This window comes from Podarcis bocagei, assembly GCF_964188305.1.
Source record: "Podarcis bocagei genome assembly, chromosome: 4".
Classification (NCBI taxonomy): Eukaryota; Metazoa; Chordata; class Lepidosauria; order Squamata; family Lacertidae; genus Podarcis; species Podarcis bocagei.
In genome coordinates, this window is record NC_138128.1 from 59,290,467 (window position 1) to 59,312,547 (window position 22,081).

At 43.6% G+C, this 22,081-nt stretch overlaps 1 protein-coding gene across 3 annotated transcripts in view; it reads right to left on the reverse strand.

Moving 5' to 3' along the window:
* The window catches only part of CTBP2 (C-terminal binding protein 2), a 212,966-nt gene extending 198,168 nt beyond the window's left edge, over positions 1–14,798 (reverse strand). Inside the window, exon 1 of one of the 3 annotated variants that reach the window (XM_081192869.1) lies at positions 14,011–14,798. The gene's annotated coding sequence lies outside the window, so the exon portion shown is untranslated. Of the gene's footprint in view, positions 1–12,844; positions 13,336–14,010 lie in introns of those variants that run through there. The other 2 variants (XM_081192866.1, XM_081192867.1) reach the window with 2 other exon arrangements.
* Positions 14,799–22,081: the final 7,283 nt, after the last annotated feature.

Sequence of the window (22,081 nt, forward strand, 5' to 3'; positions counted from 1 at the left end):
GCAATTTTTGTCATTTCCCAAGCAGGCTTCCAAAAGCACAAGCAAGGCTGGGGGGGGGGGAGCTTGATGAGTGGACCATTTCATTTGCACAGAAGCATTTGTGTGCACAGGAGGGACTATGCCATGGGTAGGCAAAATAAGGCCCAGGGGCTGGATCTGGCCCAATCACCTTCTCAATCCGGCCCTCGGACGGTCTGGGAATCAGCGTGTTTTTACATGAGTAGGATGTGTCCTTTTAGTTATAATGCATCCCTGGGCTTTTTGTAGGGCATAGGAATTCGTTTATATTCCCCGCCCCCCCCAAAAAATATAGTCCAACCCCCTGCTGAAAAAGTTTGCTGACTGCTGGACTATGCTGTTCTCCCATCCATACATTATTCCCAACAAGAAACTTCTTCATTTCTGCATTCATATGGGACATGACCCAAAGTAACACAACAGTCCTAACAAGAAGTCTGGTGTGGGTGGAGACTACCAGGAAACAATGGGAGTGACCAGAAGGAACACAAGCTGCCTTTGCTAGCTCACCTGTCTCTTCTCTCTAGTCAGCAATGGTGAGTAGGCACAGATGTGGGAGAGTGCAGAAAGGAAGACTGGAATCCATCCAGGGGCCTGGCACTGGTACAAATCACACCTCTTGCTTTCAAAGCAGGGGTTCCCAAATTGTAGTCTAGGAGCTTCATCAGGTGGTTTGTGGCAAGTCCACATTAAATATTCATATTAACTTTTAACTGTATTTATTTTATTCCTTACACTGCATTTTACTGTATTACAATTTGAGTTCCACAGAATTCAAATGCAATACAACAAAATAAGAAATAAAAGAAGCAATAAAAACAATTAAAAGTTAATACAGCATATAGCACCATACATTACAATTGCTACAACAAGCAGAAAAATAATTAGGTAGTGCACCAAGACCTCAACAATTCTCCCAGCGTTCCATGGGGCAAAAAGGTTCAGGAAAAACCTTTGTTTTGGGGGGCACAATTCTTTCCCAGTTGTTCTGCTTCCGTGTAAAGGTGAAAAAACCTCAAGTATCTGTACCTGAAGCTGCCCTTAGCAAACTCCATACACAAACAAGCCTCTTAAGTAAACACACCTAAAGAATAACACAAAGCCAAGTAAACAACGTTTTGATATGCTGCGTGTAAGCTGTGCTATAGAAATGCCCTTTCCGTTGGAAACAGTGGCCTATATACAGAACAGAAAGTCAGGTCACTGCCCTGAAGGAGCTTACAATCAACGATTTGTCACCGGTGAGGCAATGGGAGGGGAAGAGGAGGGAGGCAAGGATAAATAGAGGGATAGAAGGCCTTGAGACACAATTTTTTGGGTTTCGTACTCAAGGTGGATTTACCATAGGCTTCATGGAAAACATGGGGCAATCTGAAGGAATGGTTTCACCAAGGGTTTTGGAGGGAAATCTAAGCATAAGGGGTAGGGAAAGCAATTTAAAGACACAAGAGAGCTCCAGACACTTCAGGATGCTACGGTGTGAGGAGCAAAGGTCACAGGCAGAAAACTCTGAAGACTTGGGAGAGACAGCCACAAGGGGAATTGGAGGGAAGGATGTGGGTTTTGTGCTGAATTTAAGACAGGATAGAAATCCAAGGTGGAGCATCATATGCTCTGAGTAGCATATGCTTCTCATGGCATGGAGGCACCAGAGTGGCAACATGACAACAAAGAAACAGTCAAGAAAATTACAGTAGTTTGGGTGGCAGATGACTAGATTGCAAACCAAGGTTTCCCCTAGAAGGGCAAACAGGAAGCGTATAGATAGTTGTACAGAGAGGAGCAACATGTCTTGGCAATAAACTGAAAGGGTTGGGGGGGGCAGGGGTAGAAGGAAAAATCAAAGAATGGACCAGGGCTTTATGCCTGGATAAAGGGAGTATACAAGGGGAGAGAAACTTGGGAGGAAAGTACATTAGGTTGGTCTCAGACAATGATGAAACATCCCACCAGAGATATCAGCTAGGCAGTTGGAGATCAGGTGGAGAGGCGGACAGAAAGGTAGATCTAGGTTTCATCAGTAAATAGATAGTATTGAGAGTCGTGAGATTTGATGAGAAACCCTGAGTCACGTAAGAAGAGAACCAGCGAGGGCAAAGACATGGAAACACAGTATGAAGGGAGTCAAGTAGGAGGGAGTGATCAACTGTCTCAAAGGTAGCGGAGAGGTTAGGGAAGATAAGGACAAAGTGGAGACTGCTGGATTTGGCTGTAAGATAGATTTCTGTGAGAGCCAGAAGAGGACAGAGGGCAGATTGTTAAGGGAGCTGGAGAAAATTAAGGCAGCAGGAAGACATTTAGAGCTTGCTGTTGAAGGGGGAAACTGGACAACTGTCAGGAGGACGGGATAAATTAAGGGATTTTGGTAAGAAAACGGGAATAATGGCAAATGGTGGCAAGAAAGGGAAAGGTCATTTATGTGGTTAAGAGGAGCAAAATGGCAGAACATGACAACCAGAAGCTGGGAGAGGACAGTACCAGAGCATAGGTGATGAGATCAGGGTACTCAGCTTGTTAAGTGACACAGGGGAAAAGAGAAAAGAGTTTAGGAAGTGGCAAGAAAAGGGAAAGCTTGGAAAGTGTGAGTGAGTGAGTAAGGAAAGAAGAGAGATTGGACCAGATAGTGCTGGATAGAACCTACTAAAGCTGTCTATGAGAGGAACAGATTTCACCTGCTCTCTCCCTCATCCTCCAGTGCAGCCTCAGAATCTGCTCCGGAGGGTCGGTGGACCCTTTGGAGCAGATTTTTGCGGTGCTTGTGGAGGTCCAGGGGGGACGCAAGGAAGATGAAATCCCATTGTACAAGCCAGTTCCCTTACACAATGTTGGATTCTACGCAGTGTTTTGTTGAAAGAAGAGATAAAGTCTTTGGTATAAGGAGGGAGGGAGAGAAGAAAGGCAGGCCTTAGTTAAGCATCAAAGGTAAGGAAAAGGCACTGAGGAAACTTAAAAGCTGGTGTGCATTAGGATAATGGAGTAGGGTGCTTCACAGGGAAGTTGGCACAGGAAGGGATGAATTTATAATGGACAAAATCAGACAGCACTTTTGTTCTTTTACAGATGTTCAGCAGAACAATATAGTCGAAAAGTATCTACATATTTTCAATATTGGAGTTATTTAGTAACTTTGAATCAGTGCACATTACTCCAAGTCTTCTTGGAGCTCAATTCCATAAAGATTAGGTCTTCACTCCACAGATTCCCTTACCATGCTGTGCTTCAGGGCCCTATTCACTACACAATTGACAGGCACTGCTGCAAGTAAATAGCAACTGATTGTTTGACACTACAGGTGTATAACATGTGCTGGAGCAACCAAGGTGTTCCACATTTCCCAAAGAAAAGCTTCACTAATACTACTTCTTCTTCTTCTTCTTCTTCTTCTTATTATTATTATTATTATTATTATTATTATTATTATTATTATTATTATTATTTTCATTTCTATACCACTTTACATTTTTAAGAAAAAAATATCAAAGTGGTTTACAGCCTACATTAAAACACCAAACAATCCAGAAGAAAACATTACAGAAGAAAGTCAAATATAAAGTCTGCATTCAAAACAACATAATTAACAGGAACCTAAAATTTATCTCAAAGCTATCAAATCAAAACATTACAATGAAGGTCATGTACAAAATGAACATTTAATGCACCAAAGTTAACCAAAAAAAATCTACCTTGAACATTTCAAAAGAAAACATTACTAAAGGAAGTCAAATATAAAATGCACGTTTAAGGCAGCATAATTAGCAAAATAATAAAATATCTTAAACACAGAAGATATCTGCTGTTGTTGCTGCCAACAGAAGTTCATGTCAGGCAGCAGCTGTGGAAGCTCATGCTCAGTGACCTCGGAGACACTAAGAGATAGCTAGGACATATTTAAACATGTCTTGCAAAAAGTAATAATCACTTTTTAAAAAATTATCTGTATTTATTTTTAACTTCAGAGTATTAGAACAGGTGAAAGGAATTCTTGTGGGTTCCAATAAAACGTGTGCCTCCGCAGCAGTACTGTGCCTCCACAGGACTGTCCTACCAAAAACACATGATTATCAGGATGAATTTCACATACATTTTTCATGAGTGATAAATAAATCAGGGTATTAGATTCCTATTATCCATGATCATTAATCTTTGCTGAGAAAGTCATGGGAACCTGAAGAACCAACAGAGATCAGAACAACATAATCGAAGTTCTGGCAAAACAACTGAAAGTCAGTGAAGTCTTACCCAAAATAAATTTAGAAACTTATATTGTTAACATATGCCCCCAAAATTCTCTGTGGATTTCTTCATTTGTAGCCCTTAGAAATCCCTTACTCTGCAAGTGTCATTTATTACATTTAAAATCCTGCCTTTACAGAGCTTGGAAGCAAGCAAACACAGAATTCCCAGGCAATCTTCCATCCATGAGTTAACTACAGACTCAGAACCCCTTTGACTTCAGCAAAATTGTTGAGTCAAGACTAAAAGTGGCCGTGCTTCACATGGGAATAAATGAAGGGCTGGCTTTCCTCACCACTAGCAACCAAGCACTGCTCTTAGGTGTCTGGGATTAAGTAAAAGGGCATACTCTATCAGATGTGTGACTTCCAGGCTGGTTTGAGACCTCCCAAGCACTATTCCTTTCCTGAAATTAACACCTGGGGGAGGGCAATGAGACAAGGAGAGAATGGTTAAATAAGGACTCCACTGAAAAGGTAAACCTGCTTGCTTGGTTATTTGTGACAAGTAAGAATTGCCTCCAGGAGATGAAGGAGGGAAACATTACAAAAGAGTGTGGTTGTTTTTAGCTTTTCCCTTTTGGGCCACAAAAGATGTGGGAAGGGCAACAGTTCAATGGTAGAGTCTCTATTTTGCATGCAAAGGGACCCAAGTTAAATCCTCAGCATCTTGAGATAGGGCTGGGGATGTTTCCTAGCTGAAACCCTGGAAAGCACCCGCAGGCAATACTGAGCTAGATGAGGCAGCTTCCTATGCCCTGAACATGGGCATATGAGAAAAAAGTTTGTGGACTAGTAGCTTTTATCTGGAGAATAATTTCTAGTCAGTAGTGATAGCAAGATGACTTGATGGGCATCTGTTGCTGGGTATTACCTTGTCTTATGCAATCTGTCAAGCACGTCCAATTCAGAATTTGCCATTTTTAAGAATGTAATGAGGATATTCTCATAACAGCATGAATTGCTAAAGTATTATCCATACAGCAAGCACCCAATCTGACAGAAAATTTGTCTTCACCAACCTCAGCTGGAGTAGATCTCTATCTGTAGCCTTCGTCTAGGACACAGCACATTTAGGCTTGATGCTTTTTAACAATAGGAAGATTATTAGCACTGGAACCCAAGACATGCTCACATAAATTATGTTGACAAGTCCTCTCTGCTAAAATGACAACGTTAAAAATGAAAGCAAGTGGCAGCGTTCCACTGTTACTGCAAACTCCTCTTAATTTTTTTTCTTCCATTTAGGAAACACACAAGGGCAAAGGGTACAACTTGGCTTTCAAAAGTGATTCATGACAGGAATGCCTTGGTATTAACTGACATTCTGGAACTGGAGCTCTGCAAAAAAGTCACTCTGCAAGAGTTATCCTGTTAAATTGAACCTAAATAGAAGCACACTATAAAGAAAACTGTCGATCAAAGACTTGTTCTATATTGGTAAGTTACAAAGCCATACTTTAAAAATAAACGGATAAGGGAATGAATGGCATTCAATTTGCACTACAGAGCTTGACACACTGAGAACCGATTCAGCTTATGGCAGTAGATGCATTTACCACATTTACACCACTGTCCCTGATGGGTAACACAAAGTCTGAAGGGGAAACACAAGACAGCATGGAAAGGCCAACAGTCACATGTACCCAAATAAGTAGAAAACACATTGCAGAAACAGAGCCAATCTTGGCTCACCAGGATGTAAACACAGTGGCAGTGAATGGGTGAAGGATGCCCTTTTCCAGCAAGCCCTCCTTTACTCCTTTATTGCCTCTCTACAGGAGCCACAGCTTATTTTGCAGAAGCAAGTCCTCCTCCAAGATACTATCTAGGCATACATTCTGCCCTCTCTAACTCGTCTACTACCTCGCTTCCTGTAGACTACAGCACCAGCTGAACATGTCCTCCAACGTTTAGAGCCAAGTATATCCCCCTATGTTATGTCAGGGGTAGCTTTCATGGTGCCCTCCAAATGTTTTGGACTCCAATTCGTATCAGCACCAGCCAGTATGGACAATTGTCAGGGCTAGGAAGTAACAGACAAGACAGAGCCCTTTTGCTTAAGTCTGAAATCTACTGTGGGGCAAACTGCAATTGTATACAGTGGTACCTCGGGTTAAGTACTTAATTCGTTCCGGAGATCCTTCTTAACCTGAAATTGTTCTTAACCTGAAGCACCACTTTAGCTAATGGGGCCTCTGGAGCACGATTTCTGTTCTCATCCTGAAGCAAAGTTCTTAACCCGAGGTACTATTTCTGGGTTAGTGGAGTCTGTAATCTGAAGCGTATGTAACCTGAAGCGTATGTAACCCGAGGTACCACTGTACAGGCTAGCTGAGGGATGCGTAGAGAAGAGCACTTCTCTGTATTCCACTGTGCAGCAGTCAGTCAGAGACTGCCTCTGTGGCAGCTTAAGTGTTCTTGCCAAAACCTTTTCTTCCCAACCTTTGACCTCAGGGTCAGCTTCTAACACTGCCACTTATTAAAGAGGGTGCTCCCTTATAGGTTTATTTATTTATTTATTAAAGTATGTAGCTTTACAACCTGCCACCTACAACACTGAAAGATTACAGGGTGGCTTACAACAAACAATGTAACAATCCCCCATCCGCCCTGCCGCCCAAATGCCCATAAAATATTAACATAGGACGGCAGTTAAAACTTCAGACTATATCCACTAGGCTTGCCTGAAGCAACATTGACAGCAACAGCCTCCTAGTATCCAAGGCCTGGAGCAGCTAAAACTAAGAAACCAGGGAGGGCAACCTGAGAGCATGAAAGAGGTTGATATGTGAGAGAGACAATAAAGAAAAGGTTAATCAATTCAGGTTTATTTTATTTTGTCAGGGTGCAGTTCTAAATTAGACAGTAGTTCTATTATAGAGACAGCAGGACATATCCCCAAGAAAACAAGGACATTTCCTGTTATTTACAGAGCACAGAACACTACTTATGCAGGTGCATTCAGGAGCAAGGCCTAAGGAGTTCAGTGAAACTTACTACCAGGTGAACAGATACAGCAACTACCCTCAACATAATGCCCTCCAGATGTTTTGGGACTACAATTCCCATCACCCCTGACCACTGGTCCTGTTAGCTGGGGATCTTGGGAATTTTAGTCCTAAAACATCTGTGGGCCGAACTTCCCTATGCCTGGACGACACACTGGCCATGCTAGCTGGAGTTGATGGGAAAGCGTGTTCTCCTTCATGGAGAGCACGTGTTGCGGTGGGGGCCGCCAGGGCACTCCAAATTTGGGGGGTGGCTAATTGATCGTTGGCCACTGATACGATTGGGGCTTCCCTTGTTGTTGGGAAGAAGTTAATGTTGCCATTTTTTGACTGACAGCCAGAAATAGTAAAACTCCTTGCACAAGGCTAGGGCTTCCTCTTTTCGCCCATGCATCAGATTGCCCGTCCCTCCCTCCCTAGAACAGGGTTGTTCGCTTTGACCTTGCTATGCCTGTCATGGGGTCGTCTGCTTTGGAGCGGGGGCCTGGTAGGAATTTTGTCCATCTGGCTGATTGGCTGGGGCCATTTGGTTTTTGCCTACTGCGTAGCAAATCGTCACAACTTGTAAGGTTCGCGGTTAGGCATTGGTTTATGGTTTGGTTGGTTGAGGGGCATGGATTGGCTGTGCCTGCCCCTCTAATGCTGCTGCTGCAAGGGATTCCGTTAAAGGAATTGGGGGCTAACTATTGCTTGTCCACTCTGTCAAGGGGGCTCGGGCCATAGCAATGAGCTCCTGGTTGCATTTGGGGTGAGGGCAGGTTCCCTGCTCCGCGTAACCCCCAAGTGTATTCCCCCATTCTGACTTTTGCATTGTGCGGAATGTCAGTCTGTCCCCCATGGTGGGGGCAGATAGTCGCAACCAATGCCTATGCAACCACTCACAAATTTGTATTTTAATAAAGTTGTGGCCAAAATTATGCCAAAAATCTTAAACAAAAACTTCTGTGTGATGTGTGAGTTATTGGGGTGGACCTGGGGACCTCGACACGCAACTATAATCTAACACTTCTGGAGAGAACCAGGGTGGATTAAGGGTTAGGTATGGGATTGGAGGCTTAAACGTTTTAACTTTTCCCATCAGGGAGCCTGCGGCCCTGCAGGTGTTGTTTGACTCCAACTTCCATCAGCCACAGCCAGCATGGCCAATGGTCAGGAACCACAGTTTACTTTGAAACTGATATCTTTTGTTTCAGAAATAAATAAGAATCCAGAATCAAACAGTCTGAGATTATTTATTTTTCACACCTGCGTTCATTATCCAGTCCTTGCATCATGATGTAAGAAATGTTTCATGGGGTCATGATAGCTGCATGATCCATATGATTTTTTCTTTATGGAAGTATTTCCAAAAGATGGAGACAGAAGCAGTTGCCTAATTTTCACCTATGAACATTCACAGATTTATTAATATTTCCACACAGCCCAAACTCTTAATATGTAACTAAGAGTTGCAGCAATGCGTTTTTTCCCTTGGTAAGACGTTTAGTACACTATTTTGCCTACAATGACAACTCCCTTTTTTTGTCAATTTGAGACTGAATAAGAAGTTACTGAAGAAAATACTGAAAAATTCACTCACCAACTCCACAGTTGGAAAATTTATGTGCTCTTATAAAAGAGCTGAAAACCACATCTACAAACCATCAAAAACATAATTTTATGAATCAGTTATATAAATGAAACGTCTGGAATACTATCAGCTCTGAAGTGCGTCACTGAACAAACTCTTAAAATGCAACCATTTTTCGTTTACGTTTTTGAAGTAGCTTACACCATCATCCTGCAATGCATTAAAAAAAACTTTTTTTCTAACCAACTTTCACTAATACAAGCACATCATGGATGAGATCAAGATCTAGGCTGCATTCAGACATAGGATTTTTTAATATCAGTTTTACTAGTTATAATGCTACCACTTCTGTCATGATTTCTAATGTTCCTTTTACACTGCAGAACCTGTTGCACTATGGAACTGTGGCTTTTCAATTGATACAATACCATGTTGCACTAAATTTCAATCACACCAGGCATGAATGTCATCAGATAGGCTGCTACTCCTCTACCCTTTCTATGTGTGTGTGTGTGTGTGTGTGTGTGTGCGCGCACACACACACACACATGCACACTTGCTCCCCCATGATTCACCACATGGTATACCAAAAGCACCACCCAAAAGTTCATTGCATGAGCAGTGGGGATGTGATTCATGAAAACCATGGGAAACTTACAACTCAAAACTCCTGTGGTTCTCTGTTTAAACAGTAGTTTCCAGAAAAAAAATGTTTACAACACAAAAATGAGCAATAAACTTTCACTAGATTCTACCAGATTTCCAGAAGTGGATTTTACATCATGTTAAAGATCACATAAAAATAACAGGTTGGAAAAGTTGGGAAGACAGAATAAAGTTTGTTATTGTGTTGTGTATGTTTGTCCTTTATACTGTAAACTGCCCTGTGATCCTTGGATGAAGGGTGGTATACGAGCTTGATAAATAAAAAAAGTAACGTCTGAATGGAGTCCTACTGAAATCCTTGGAAGCTTAGGTCCAGTTAGCTGAAATTGCAAAATCATCTGGTTCTAACAGCATGGACTGTTTCCCCAAATATTCATCAATACTACCAACAGCAGCAAAGACAAGACATAAAGACCAAACAACTAACCTTGCCTCTCTTTCTGGCTTAATTCTTAAAAATAAGAAAATATGCTCAAAGTATAGAAGGCATCCTTATATGTATTATAGAAATATAGTTGCTTTATTTTTTGTCCCTATTACACTTGATCAAGAGCATCTGGCTATACTTTCATTAATCTTTATGCACATTTAATTGGCTGTAATTAACTTAAAGAAAAACTATCAGCTTAAAAGTTACTCTTCTGTTGTGTTTCGCATTTCTTATGCACAATATGGTATCAACTGAAATACTTAACAATACATGAAATCCACATTTTGTTTTGCTTTTTTAAAGGGGCAAACTTTTCTTGAAATAGATTTTTGATACCTCCTGCCAAACTAGGTTTGGGCCAAAGAACACTCTTCATGGATGAATCCCACTAAGTAATAAGCTTTAATCTACACAATTACACTGATTTATTTATTTTTAAAAAAAGAGATGAGACTTTTTTTTTAAACATGACCCCCCCCCCAAGATGTTGAACTTATAAACCCAATAGGGTTTTTGTTTGTTTGTTTTGGTGGGAGGGGGCTCAAATTCCACAAGCACTATAAGAGAGATTTGATTTCCTGGCACAGATGTATACTGAATCAATATTTAGACACATACAACATAAAGCATCTTGGTGTAATCATGTGGTGTGTGTAATAGTATTTGGAAAGGAGACAATGTTATACCAAAGAGTTGGTCAAGAGAACAGGAAAACTTCAGACAATTACAAGTTAAAGGGTCAGATGTAAACATCTTATTTATCCCTGAAAATGCCTTGCCTGACCAGCAGCAGAGTGATAGGTAGAGAAATTGTGTGTCCACAGGAGTTGCTAAGGAGCTGGTTTACACATTGATATTTCTCTGCTTATCTCCGCAGATGGCAACACCTTTCCACAACCCTCGGCCATTTCATTCTTGGAGACACAGCACCTCACTTTGAAATTTTCCATTTTAAAAGGAGCCAAATGATGTTTATTACTGCTCTCTGTGTTTCAAGAGGTGGGGCAGGCAGGGAAAGGGAGGAGGAGATCCATACAAAGTACGGGAACAATCAAAATCAGGTCTTCCCCTCCCCCCCCCCAAAAAAACCCCAGCAGCCGTTATTAGCAATACGGTATGTAAACATCCTCTCTGGCAGCTCGGTAGGGGACATTACTTCATCATTATTAATTTTTACAACCGAATGGCCGAAAAACGAATCGAGCTCTGGTTATGTAGCTTGGGCTGCGAGGAGAGAGAAAAAATCCGCTTTCTCGTGAGGGGTTGTAAGGCACACACACACACCCTGCACGGCCACTATGCAAACGTCACAATGAAACTAAGCAGAACGCTTCCCCAGGAAAGAAAGGGCTTTTAAAAGCCTCACGCAAAGCAGCCCTCTCCCCAGATGGGGATGCCTTGCTCTCAAGCCCCCGCCCCCACTTCCCGAAGCGCCTCCGAGACCCATCCGGATTTTCCCGGCGTTGCTCATTTCCACCCTTTCCCCCAAACCCACATCGCTCTGCAACTGTTTGCTCTGCGAGGCTCTGGCGGATCCCGCTTTCGTTTTGCCCACAAAATCAATAAAGCGCCTTCCACGCCCGTCCCGGGCCCCACCCCCACCCGCCTCGCTGCAGATCTCCAAAGTAGTTTAAAAAGAGAAAGGGGAAGAGAGAAAGGGGAGGGGGTTTGCGTGTATGGAAGGGAGGGGAAGAGGGTCGAGACGGATCCCACCCAGCCGCCCACCCTCTTGCAATCGTCTCCCCTTATCGCCACTTCCAGCAGTAGGAAAACTTTCTCCGGCTTGCATTCAAGTACAGCGGCGCGGAGCGGGAGGGGGAAGTGCGCCGGGCCCCCGAGTCGGCTCTGGGCAGCCTGGGGAGGAGGAAGTCCCGGGGCTGGGCGGCGTGCAATGTCTGCCTGCCTCTCTCCCTTTCCCCCCCTTGATGCCCCCTCCCCGCTCCCTTGTCTTGGCCGAGACTTTGGCAGCACTGCAAACCGTGGGTTACCCTGCTAATCTGCTGGCAGATGTTGTCCATCACACTCAGCACTAAGTAAACAATGCAGAGCCCAGCAAAACAAAAGATTTCCACTTCACCTCATTTAACGTCTCTCACTTACTCTCCGCCTAAGCGGGGAGGGAGGAGGGATTTTTAAAGGATGAAGAAGGCGGGCAGCAACTTATTGTCATTTCCCCCCCCTCACCCCCCTCCTTCCGCCGCTTTCCTCCTCCGCCGTCAGCTTTTCGCCCTTCCACCATGCAACAGCAGCAACAACAAAATATCGGCTCTTTTTCTCAGATTCTCGGTTTTGGAGGTTTGTTTGGGGTTTTTTTGGAAAGCGGGGACAGGGAGAGGCAAGCGATCCACTTGTTCCGATCTGCCCCACTTGGGCTCTGGAAAGCCAGTGCAATCTAGCCATCCCCCCTCCCCAAAAGAGAAAATATATATTTTTTTAATGAGACTGTGCGAATGGGAAGGTGGGGGAGAGGAAGGCGAAACATCCACACAACCCAGCGCGCGCGCGCGCTTAAGCACAAACCTGGATCGGAAAGCCTTTTTGACAAATCTACACACACACACCTTTCCATCGCGCTGGGTGGATGGGGGGACGGGGAAAGCGGCATTCGCCCTAAAGAGGCACCATCGCGGCGGCGAGAGTTGGATGGAAAGGGGCTCCGCAGACGGATTAAAGCCGGCCGGAGGGGGTGAGGTCTGACCAAAGATGTCCTCACATTTCAAGCTTCCCCTTGTCCTTCTCCCGCCCCCCCCCTTTCCCTGGATGGCGCAGTGAAGCGAAAGCACTTGGACACTAGCACGGGCGCAAACATTACGAGGATTGCAGGTAGGTTCTGAGCGGGGAGAGCGAGACTCTGAGCCCCGCCGAGAGAACCCTCGCTTCGGCTCCCCTTCGCCGCCTGCCTGCCCGCCCCGCTTACCTCGTCGTCGGGCTCCGAAGGTCCACCGGGAGCAGCCCGCCCCCCTACTTGGGCGAAAGCCGCCGCCTGGGCTCTCAGCGCTGCATCTTCCCCCCCTTGATCGATCGCCTCCGCTGGCTCCCCGCTCGCTCGCGCTCGCTCGCTCTTTTGATTATTATTCCCCGCGCCGGGGCTCCTGGTGCCAGAGATCCACCTTAAAACGAGACACGCACGCACACGCCGCCCCCCACAAAAAAACTTAATCCTCTCCTCCTTCGCCCAGCTCCGGCCGCTACTCCAAGTGAGGGGGGAGGGGGAGAATCGAATGGCAACTTGGATTCTTTTCCCGGCTTTGTGTTTTTTTTAAAGAAGTCTTTGGCTGGGGCTCCTCCAGCAAAAAAGAAAAAGAAAAAGAAAAGGGGAGGGTGAATCCTCCCCCTCCCGGCTCCGTTTCTTCCTCCTCCGTTGTGCTAGGAGAGGTAGGGTCTCTCTCTCTCTCTCTCTCTCTCTCTCTCTCTCTCTCTCTCCTTTTTTTTTCTTTTTGGGCAATAGGCGGGGTCTCTCTTTGCAAACCAATGACACAAACCCACATGGACCAGCCTCGCCCCCTACAGATACTCTTCACTGCAAATAGGCTTTCTCAGGGGATTAGTGGATCAGCTAAAGTACAAACAGACGCAGCAAGAAAGAAAGAAAAAAAGAGGGGGGGGAGAAGGAAGGGGGGGCAAGAAGAGGGAGGAGGAGCGTCTCTTGCGCGGCGCTCTCTCTCCAACCCACCCACCCCCCAGTCCTACGGTTCCTTGCGTTTTCGACTTTCGCAGTTGGCAGGACTTGGGCGAGAGGAAAATTTAGGAAACGGGCAGGAACCGGAGCTGGGGAGAGAACCGGAAAGAAAGTGCAAAGCCTCGCCGCGGGAGCAGGAAAAAGGCGGCGGGTTCTTTCGGCGCCCCCATCCCGCTTGGGGCCGAGGGAGCCCGGAGCCGGTAGTTGAAACGTGCCGCACGCTTTGCACCTTTACCGGTTGCTACGGAGCCGGATCTTGCCCCTTCCCGGCGTGCAGGCGCTCCACGCATTTTCTCTCCAGCCACGTGGAATTGCTGCCCTCGGCTCCCGGGAGCGGGAGTTTGCCCTTGTAACGTTACCCCCGCGTGGCAGCGATCATGATGCCCTCTGGGGAACCGGGATACCTGAGAAGTTCAGGAGACCCGTCACTTAGCCAGCAACTCCACGAGGAGGCCCAAGCTCCGTAAACAACCCAGCGGGGCACAATATCGCCCAGCACCGACCATTGCAAATCACCAGGCAAACGAGCACCGCAGTGCTAAACGCGCTTACTTGGGAGCACGTCCCGTTGGAGGCAGACGGAGTTGCAGGGAACACGCGTGAGCTCGGGCTGTGCAAACTGCAAGCCCTCAGCAGGGTTTGCTAGGGGTCGTTTACTCTGATTATAGTATGGTTTAAAGAGAAAAGCAGCTGTGGTGTATCCTCGCCGACGTGTGCAGTATTAGTGCTCCGGGGATTCAAGACACCTGCTCTGGCGTGAGTGCATGTAGGTTTAAATGATACAGTGGCCACAGGGAATGCACACACAGGGAAGCTTTTTTTCACGCAGATGGCACCATGTGGTATGATTCTGGTGTTGGGATTGATGGGAGCGAAGCAGTTTTACACCCCCCACAGCGTGAGAGTTTGCACTGGTATATAACTGGGCGAAAGAGTATTTGCCAGTTCTGTGGTTGTGGGACACGAGCCCATTAATGCTGCAGAGATGTGTGTTTGGCAGCAGCAGCAAGAAGGATATAGGAGGGTATGTATGGCATCGTTGAGCAGGAGTGATTTGGATACAGTGGTTGGTTGGTAAAGATACTGAATGAGCTGGTGAATGCTTGTAATGGTTGTGTGAACAGAGGTGAGAGTGATGTGTAAACTGGTTGTGTAGATAGTGTGGATGGAAGTTTGTATTGCGCTGCCTACTAGTTTTACCCAATGTTAGTATATATATATATATATAATATAGTTCTTACGGATACTGTGAACTTCTATACAGCATTAGGGTTTATTTTAATATAAACCATCTGAAATTGAGTGTATTGTGTATATCTGTGTTTTGTTTTTATATCTGGATTTTCCTTATTGTAAACCGCTTTGACACCTTTGAATAGTAAGCAGTCTATAAATGGACTAAATAAATAGTGTTTAAATGGACCTTGCTTCTGAATAAGCAAAGGCTTTGTTTTGCTTTTTAAAAGCATATTTAAAGCGGGCTAAGTCTTGTCATATTCAATAGGACTCACTCCCAGATAAGTGCACACAGGATGACAATATCAGACTGATTCTGTTTAGGGGCAGAATTTGAAGGAATACAATATAGTTCTTTTAAAAATTGCATATTGTGCCACATAAACAGGCCCGGCTTTTCATCCTGTTCTTAGGATTGCTCTTGTCTTGAGACATAATTAGCAACATTCTTCATCCACTCTGAAGCACACTAGAAGCCTCGGATTTTGCAGCTTTAAGTGATTCCAGGGTATTTAGAGCATGGCCAGACTTCAGCTTCCTGCACTCCCTGTTGGATGCTGCGTAGCACACACTGGGAGTATGTGAAATGTCCAACAAAAATCTGGCTCCTTTCCTCCCAGGAACCCCTATGCTCACCATGAGAAGCCAGCTCATGCAAACCTTTTATATACTGAAGAACTCACAAATCTGGAATGTGAGGGTTGAAATAATGGAAATCACCCTATTCCTCAAAATGCATACTGCCTGTACAGCATGTGTGTGCCCTTAGTCACACACGCATCAGTAAAAAAGAATTGTGCTGGCACATCAAGCTCTGTGCTTGCTTTGTCCAACTGGGGGCTTTCTGTAGCAGCTTAGAAGCCTTTCGGCACCACCCTGTCATTTTCTCCCAACAATGTTTATTTGAATGTGTGATTATTAGATCACACATTCATCATCACCCCGTACAGAGCACATGTAATTTGAAATGGATGTTGCAGAGCCTCGGGATAAAGGCCACCAGACATGCTGAGCCCCTCCTGATGACATCTTAAGACAGAGGAGCTGACATGTACACCCCCACGAAGCACTAAAATTGATTTGAATACCATACAGTCACACTACGGTGTTCAAATGTCGAATGTGAGATAGCGATGGCACAGTCAGGCACATCCTCATTTGGGTCTTAAGTCTGTGTTGCTCTGAGGATGGCTGTTAGCCCTATCACTCTTAGGTGTGGTTTTTTTTTTTTTTTTTTGCTTATCACAAAGATGCGGGCAGGTGGTGATCTTATCCTTTTTCTTTTTGTTGTATAATCTTCTAGCCTGTCTTGTCCTATTTATTTAGGAAGGAAACAAAATCCATAGCTTGGCAAAATAAAAAACCTGAAGCTGTATCTATTGGAAAAGGCATCATCATGTGAACTGTAGTTCGTGAAACTATGTAAAAAAGAGTTTTACTGTATATTCATCCAGAAACAGAATTTGACTATGATTATACACTTAAGTTCACATTTAATTTGGTTATTTGAAGGAGGATTGACTTGGAAGTAAAATGCAATAAATTCAGTGGGACTTATATCTGAGCAAGCATGCATAAACGAGTGAGCTGAGAAGTCCTTGTCTCAGATCTCTCCTTAACCATGAGCTAGCTAGATGAAGGGACAATCAAACCAGACAATATATTGACTCTATGCCTGTGCCTTTTAGGTGCAGGGTTGTTGTTTTGCGTGAATTGCTCGCACAGGGTGCCTGATCCGCATAGAGTGGGAGGTCAGAGGGTTTTTAACACATCGCCCTTGCTATGATCTCAGTTCCTTGTACGTAAAGGCAGAGATGCTAAGCTAAATGTATAGTTTAGTTTGACCCTTGAGCGAGCCACTCTTTTTCAGTTGCCTTTCCCCTTCTCTCTAGCCTTCCTTTTCTATCCCAAATGGGAATAATGCTACTTGACCTATCTTCGAAGACTGCTGTAAGTATTACTGAGATAATGCCTGTGAAGCACTCTGAGTGAACACAAGTACTAATGTTCAGAATTGGTAGTAGTGTTCCCTTCTTACTGGTACTGCATATGTGTGTGGTTATACATATAGGCAGTTCTGGGTGGAAATGGCCTCCTGTTCATCCATAATAGGAAATTTGTGTACCATATGTGGTCCAGTAAATATTTTTGATATGCCAGGTACTTTCATATGGCCAAAATAAGATATGGATAAGCCAAACCTGGGAACATTCCACAGCTAATTTTATGTGAGTGCCTTTAATAGCTATGAAGTAGAATAGTAATTGTGTGGTAGTTGAGTGCTGATGATAGCGGTTGATTTTGCAAAATAGCTGCCAACAGCGACTTCTGCGCCATCTTGATTTTGGTTTACTGTGTATTTACTGAATGCATGTATCATGTTTATTGTGTAACTGTACTGTTTGTTCCTTGTGTTGGACTTAAATTGTTAAATAAAATGGGGAGGGTGAGAAAAACATTAAAGAAATGTAAAAATATTTTATTCTAATCTCTGTATGCAAAATTATGGCTGATCTAGCCTTAATCCAGCAATATACTCTGGAACATTTGCACTTTAGTTTGGAGAACACTGTAAAATTAATTATTTGCGTGCTTTCACACATCTTCATGTCATCTTAGTCTGAGATGTACTGAATTCCCACTCATGAAAGCTCAAACTCCGTGATCAGCAGTTGGCAACCAGTGAGCCAAATCATCAGCCTTTGGACGATTGGAGGCTGACCTGTAACAAACATCACCTCCTTCCTCTACCCACCTACTTTTCCATCACCTGCTTCTCTCTTCCATTACCTCTTTACTCTCTTTCCAGGACTAGTGAAGGAAAAACTGGAATGAGCACATCACTCTGTTGCTTCAGTCCTTTGCTTCACTGTGGTAGGTAAGTAGAGTTGGAAAGAAGAGTGGTGATAACATATACAGGTGTGTGTGGCTTCTGTCCGTTGGTGAGATGTGTGGCAATGGAAGAGTAAGCAAACTGAACAGAATCCCCAAAGGATTTTAGCCTCTGGTCTACAATGGCAATAGATCTGCCTGGTCGCCAACGAGATGCAGACTGTTGTTCTAAACTTTTCAAATGCTCCCCATGCCACTCAAATAAAAAAAGGCTGTTTTAGATTTGATTTACCGCATTTTTTCAAAGATAATTTTGATACATTATTAACCCGGTACATGTCATTTCAGGTTTTTCACTCATCAGTGATATTTTGGTTATGATATGGGCTTAAACATGTTTTTGTGCTCATTTGCAAAGTGCTGCTTGTGCAACCTATAGTGCTGGAGACATCAATAAAAAATTATAATTAATAATGACTCGTGTTTTTTGCCATGAACAGAGAGGCCTGTGTAGCACTCACGAAGAAAACAAAAAAACGAGTGAATTCACAAGAGATTCTCCGCTAGGTTGCCTTGTAAAGGTATCAGTTAACACATGATAAATGTTGTGATTTTAACATGTGCCAGGTGAACTTCATCACCTCACACATTTTAAAAAAACCTCAGGCAGCAAAAGTGAAGAGCTCCTCTCAAAGTGCTGCGTTGCTGGAGAATGTAAGCTGAAAGGGGAACTGTTTTGAGCAATTTCAGTGTCTATACGACAGCTTCGGGGCAAAACAATATAGTATAAAGTGGGTCTGTGCCTTTGACAAGAGTGACCAGGTTGTCTTCGGAAGTAAGGCAGGAGGACATTTGTTTTTGTTTTAATTATTTTCCTCCTGCCACAGTTCTGTGATAATTAGAGAAACTCCACCTGATGAACTTTGTCCTGTCATGAAACTACTGAAGCCACCTGTCTTTAGGCCAGAGGTTGGCAGGTCAATCTCACCACCACTACGACTCTTAACTCAAAAAACCATGCAAGGGGCTGTAGTTACCTCTCTCACGCTTATGAGACTAAGGCCATCCAAATTTACCTTATTGCCTCTGGGAGCAAAAGGAGGAGGACCACAAAACATAAGCAGCTGCAGAGTTCCAGCGATACCAACTGATTGATCCTGCATCTAATGCCATGATGAAAATTTCATCTTTCCAATAAGCTTTCTTAAAGGAGACCATGAAACAGAACAGGGAACAACTTTTCAAGCATGGAACATATAAACCATTAGCTGTGTATTATCATATTATAGTTTAGGGGACCCTAAAAGAAGGAATTCTTCCACCTTTCAGGCTGCTTTAAAATGTCAACACTGAGAACCAATTCAAGCATTCAGTTTTCCTTGCCCTGTACCACTTCAGAGAAGGCAGGTGGAAAAATGGCATGAGTTAAATGCTCCCTTCTTATTAAAAAAAATCAGCATTATTGGAGGAAAGCTTTTAGTCTGACCTTCTTAATACAGTGGTACCTCGGGTTACAGACGCTTCAGGTTACAGACTCCGCTAACCTAGAAATAGTACCTCAGGTTAATAACTGCTTCAGGATGAGAACAGAAATCGCACGACGGCAGCATCAGGAGGCCCCATTAGCTAAAGTGGTACCTCAGGTTAAGAACAGTTTCAGGTTAAGAACGGACCTCCAGAACAAATTAAGTTCTTAACCCAAGGTACCACTGTAGTCAAATGCTTTCCATACATGATATTTTTTAATCCCCTACCAATACCCTGATGTCGTTCAATCCAAAGAAGGTTGCAGTACACAATGTAGACTAGCTTGTACATGTCCAATAGGGTCAATAAATTTCCTTAATAAATTTGTTCTTGATCATTGCATATTTCAGAAGTAAATTAATCCAGATGTTGAAATGAAAGGGAATATGAGTAAAGGACATAACATTAAGAAGGATCTTGTTGAAGCCAGGATAATAACAATCATAATTTGGTCTAATGATATATCTAGGTGGCAATGGGGAGCTACAGCAGACATAGGAGCTGTAGAGTATTCCAGGAAGGGCAGGTACAGTGGTATCTTGGTTCTCAAACTTAATCCAGAAGTCTGTTCCAAAACCAAAGCGTTCCAAAACCAAGGCGCACTTTCCCATAGAAAGTAATGCAAAATGGATTAATCCATTCCAGACTTTTAAAAACAACCCCCTAAAACAGCAATTTAACATGAATTTTACTATCTAATGAGACCACTGATCCATAAAATGAAAGCAATAAACAATGTACTGCAGTCACACAATCAATCAATCAGTAGCTGAACAGGGTTCCACACAGTCACAAAAACAAAACGAAAAAGAGCCACAAAAACATAAAAGCAAAATAAATAGCAAAACCAGACAGACCTCAGCGTTACACTCAAAACGGAAGTGTGGCACTCAAATTGGAAGCGTAACACTTAAAACGGAGCACATTTGACTTCCGAAAGAACTTCGCAAAACGGAACACTTCTGTGATTGCAGTGTTTGGGTTCCAAGTTGAGAACCAAGGTACCACTGTATCATTTTTTTCAGGACACATGCTAAAATATTGTAGAAAGCCAACTATATGGAGTGCATCCGTCCAAGGGTTCGAGGAAAGGAAACATGTCAATATATGCTTCAGGGATCGGATGCATTGAAACAGACACAATCTCAAAAAACAAAGGCATCCAGGAATTCCAAAAAATAACCAACTCAGGGAGAGCTGTCTAAAGGTGGCAGCATGAAGCTCAGCAACTAGGATGTGTAAGCCTATATTGAAACCAAACTAGACTATATCGAAACCAAACATCAACCTTCGCTGGAAATAAAAATAGCTTAGGGGGAGGGTGCTTTTGAGTAGAGAAGCAGCTGAAAAGTGGGTGCCTATCCCGTTCAATGCCCATTGCTTTTCTGCTCAATATTGACTCCTTCCAACACCTCCCCCTGCTCCATCACTGCCAGTAAGATTCAATATGCAGTGTATTTTGACCTGCGATAAAGGAAAACAAATATTTTCTCACTCTTCCAAAAATAATAAAAACGTAATTCTTGGCATTATACACCTGAGATACTACACCTAACGGACAAACCTTCATTTGAGCTAAAGCTGAACAAGACTTACAGCACAGTTCACATGTCTTAAAAAACACATCAGCATCATAAACAAGAGGGTTTGAAGATGACCTCAAAAAACTAGTAGTGCTATGCTCAGTTAGGAAACCAAATACAGTACTGCTTTTAACAAAAGAGCGAAATCTAAAAGATTTTTTTTTTATGCAGGTCAGTTTTTCTTTTTATGTCTCCAGATTAGTTTTCAGTGTGCAAACAGTAGATGTGAAAAGCTACTTATGCTTCTGGTCTTTTAAAGACTTTAGTTTGTGGAATAAATTAAACCTGTAAAATACTGTTGCACACCACCCCAATCTCAGAGCGGTGTGAAATTCCAGGGATTCCATGCACTTACCCAGGGTTCCTGTTTCTTTTGGAATGAGGCACAGCAGAGACTTCAGTGTCTTTAGGATATATGGTTTACTTACATAAATGTACAATCTGAGCCAATGATGAACACGTTCACAGAATTAACACCCAGAGGGGGCCTTGCTTCCCCCATAGCAGGAGCCATAGATTCAAACAGAAATCAAATCTGGCTTTCTCTAGCTTCCCAATTAGGTTTTCTCCTAGCTTCTAGCTCACATCACTCAACTCTCAACTCTGACCATTTAAGCCTTACCCATTTGCTGTCTCACAAAGATTCATTTCCTTTGTTCCCTTAATGGCCTGTTACCTAGGGCCTAGGCTGTCACTACATCAGGAAGTTAGCCTGGCTTATATTTTAACACTTGCAGGTTCCAAGGGTTAGATGGGTGTCAGCATTGTTCTGAACCACAGGCCCAAAGGAGGTCTTGTGGGAGTGGTTGGGTATAGGGATACCAAAGAAGGATGCCAAAAACATCAGAATGATCAGCAGGGGTACAAACTTGAATAAAATATTGAGGGACCCAGGTAGGCCCTGCCCCACATAAGCACATGATGTGGCATGCACACAACATTTGAATGGCAATGCCCATTAACTTGGGCAAGGGGTAACCCCCTCAAATATTTTATTGGGGGGTGTGTGTGAAGTGACCACGGCCCCTAGAAGTTGACTCCTATGGTGATCAATTCTAGTTCTTTATTAAAAAAAGGTGTAGACTTGCAGCAAATCATCCTGCCAGGTCTCTTGGCCTTTGGAGTGGACATCACAGCAAGGAGATGGCTTGTCTGCACCCAAGCCAACGTTCACACATTCTTTATACACAAAGCAGCATACACCACTTTGGCCAGAACTTCCCATCATTCCACCTGACCAGATAGGTGGTAAATACCCAAATCTTATCAGTAGTTCTGCTTTCAGGGCTTAGAGCCC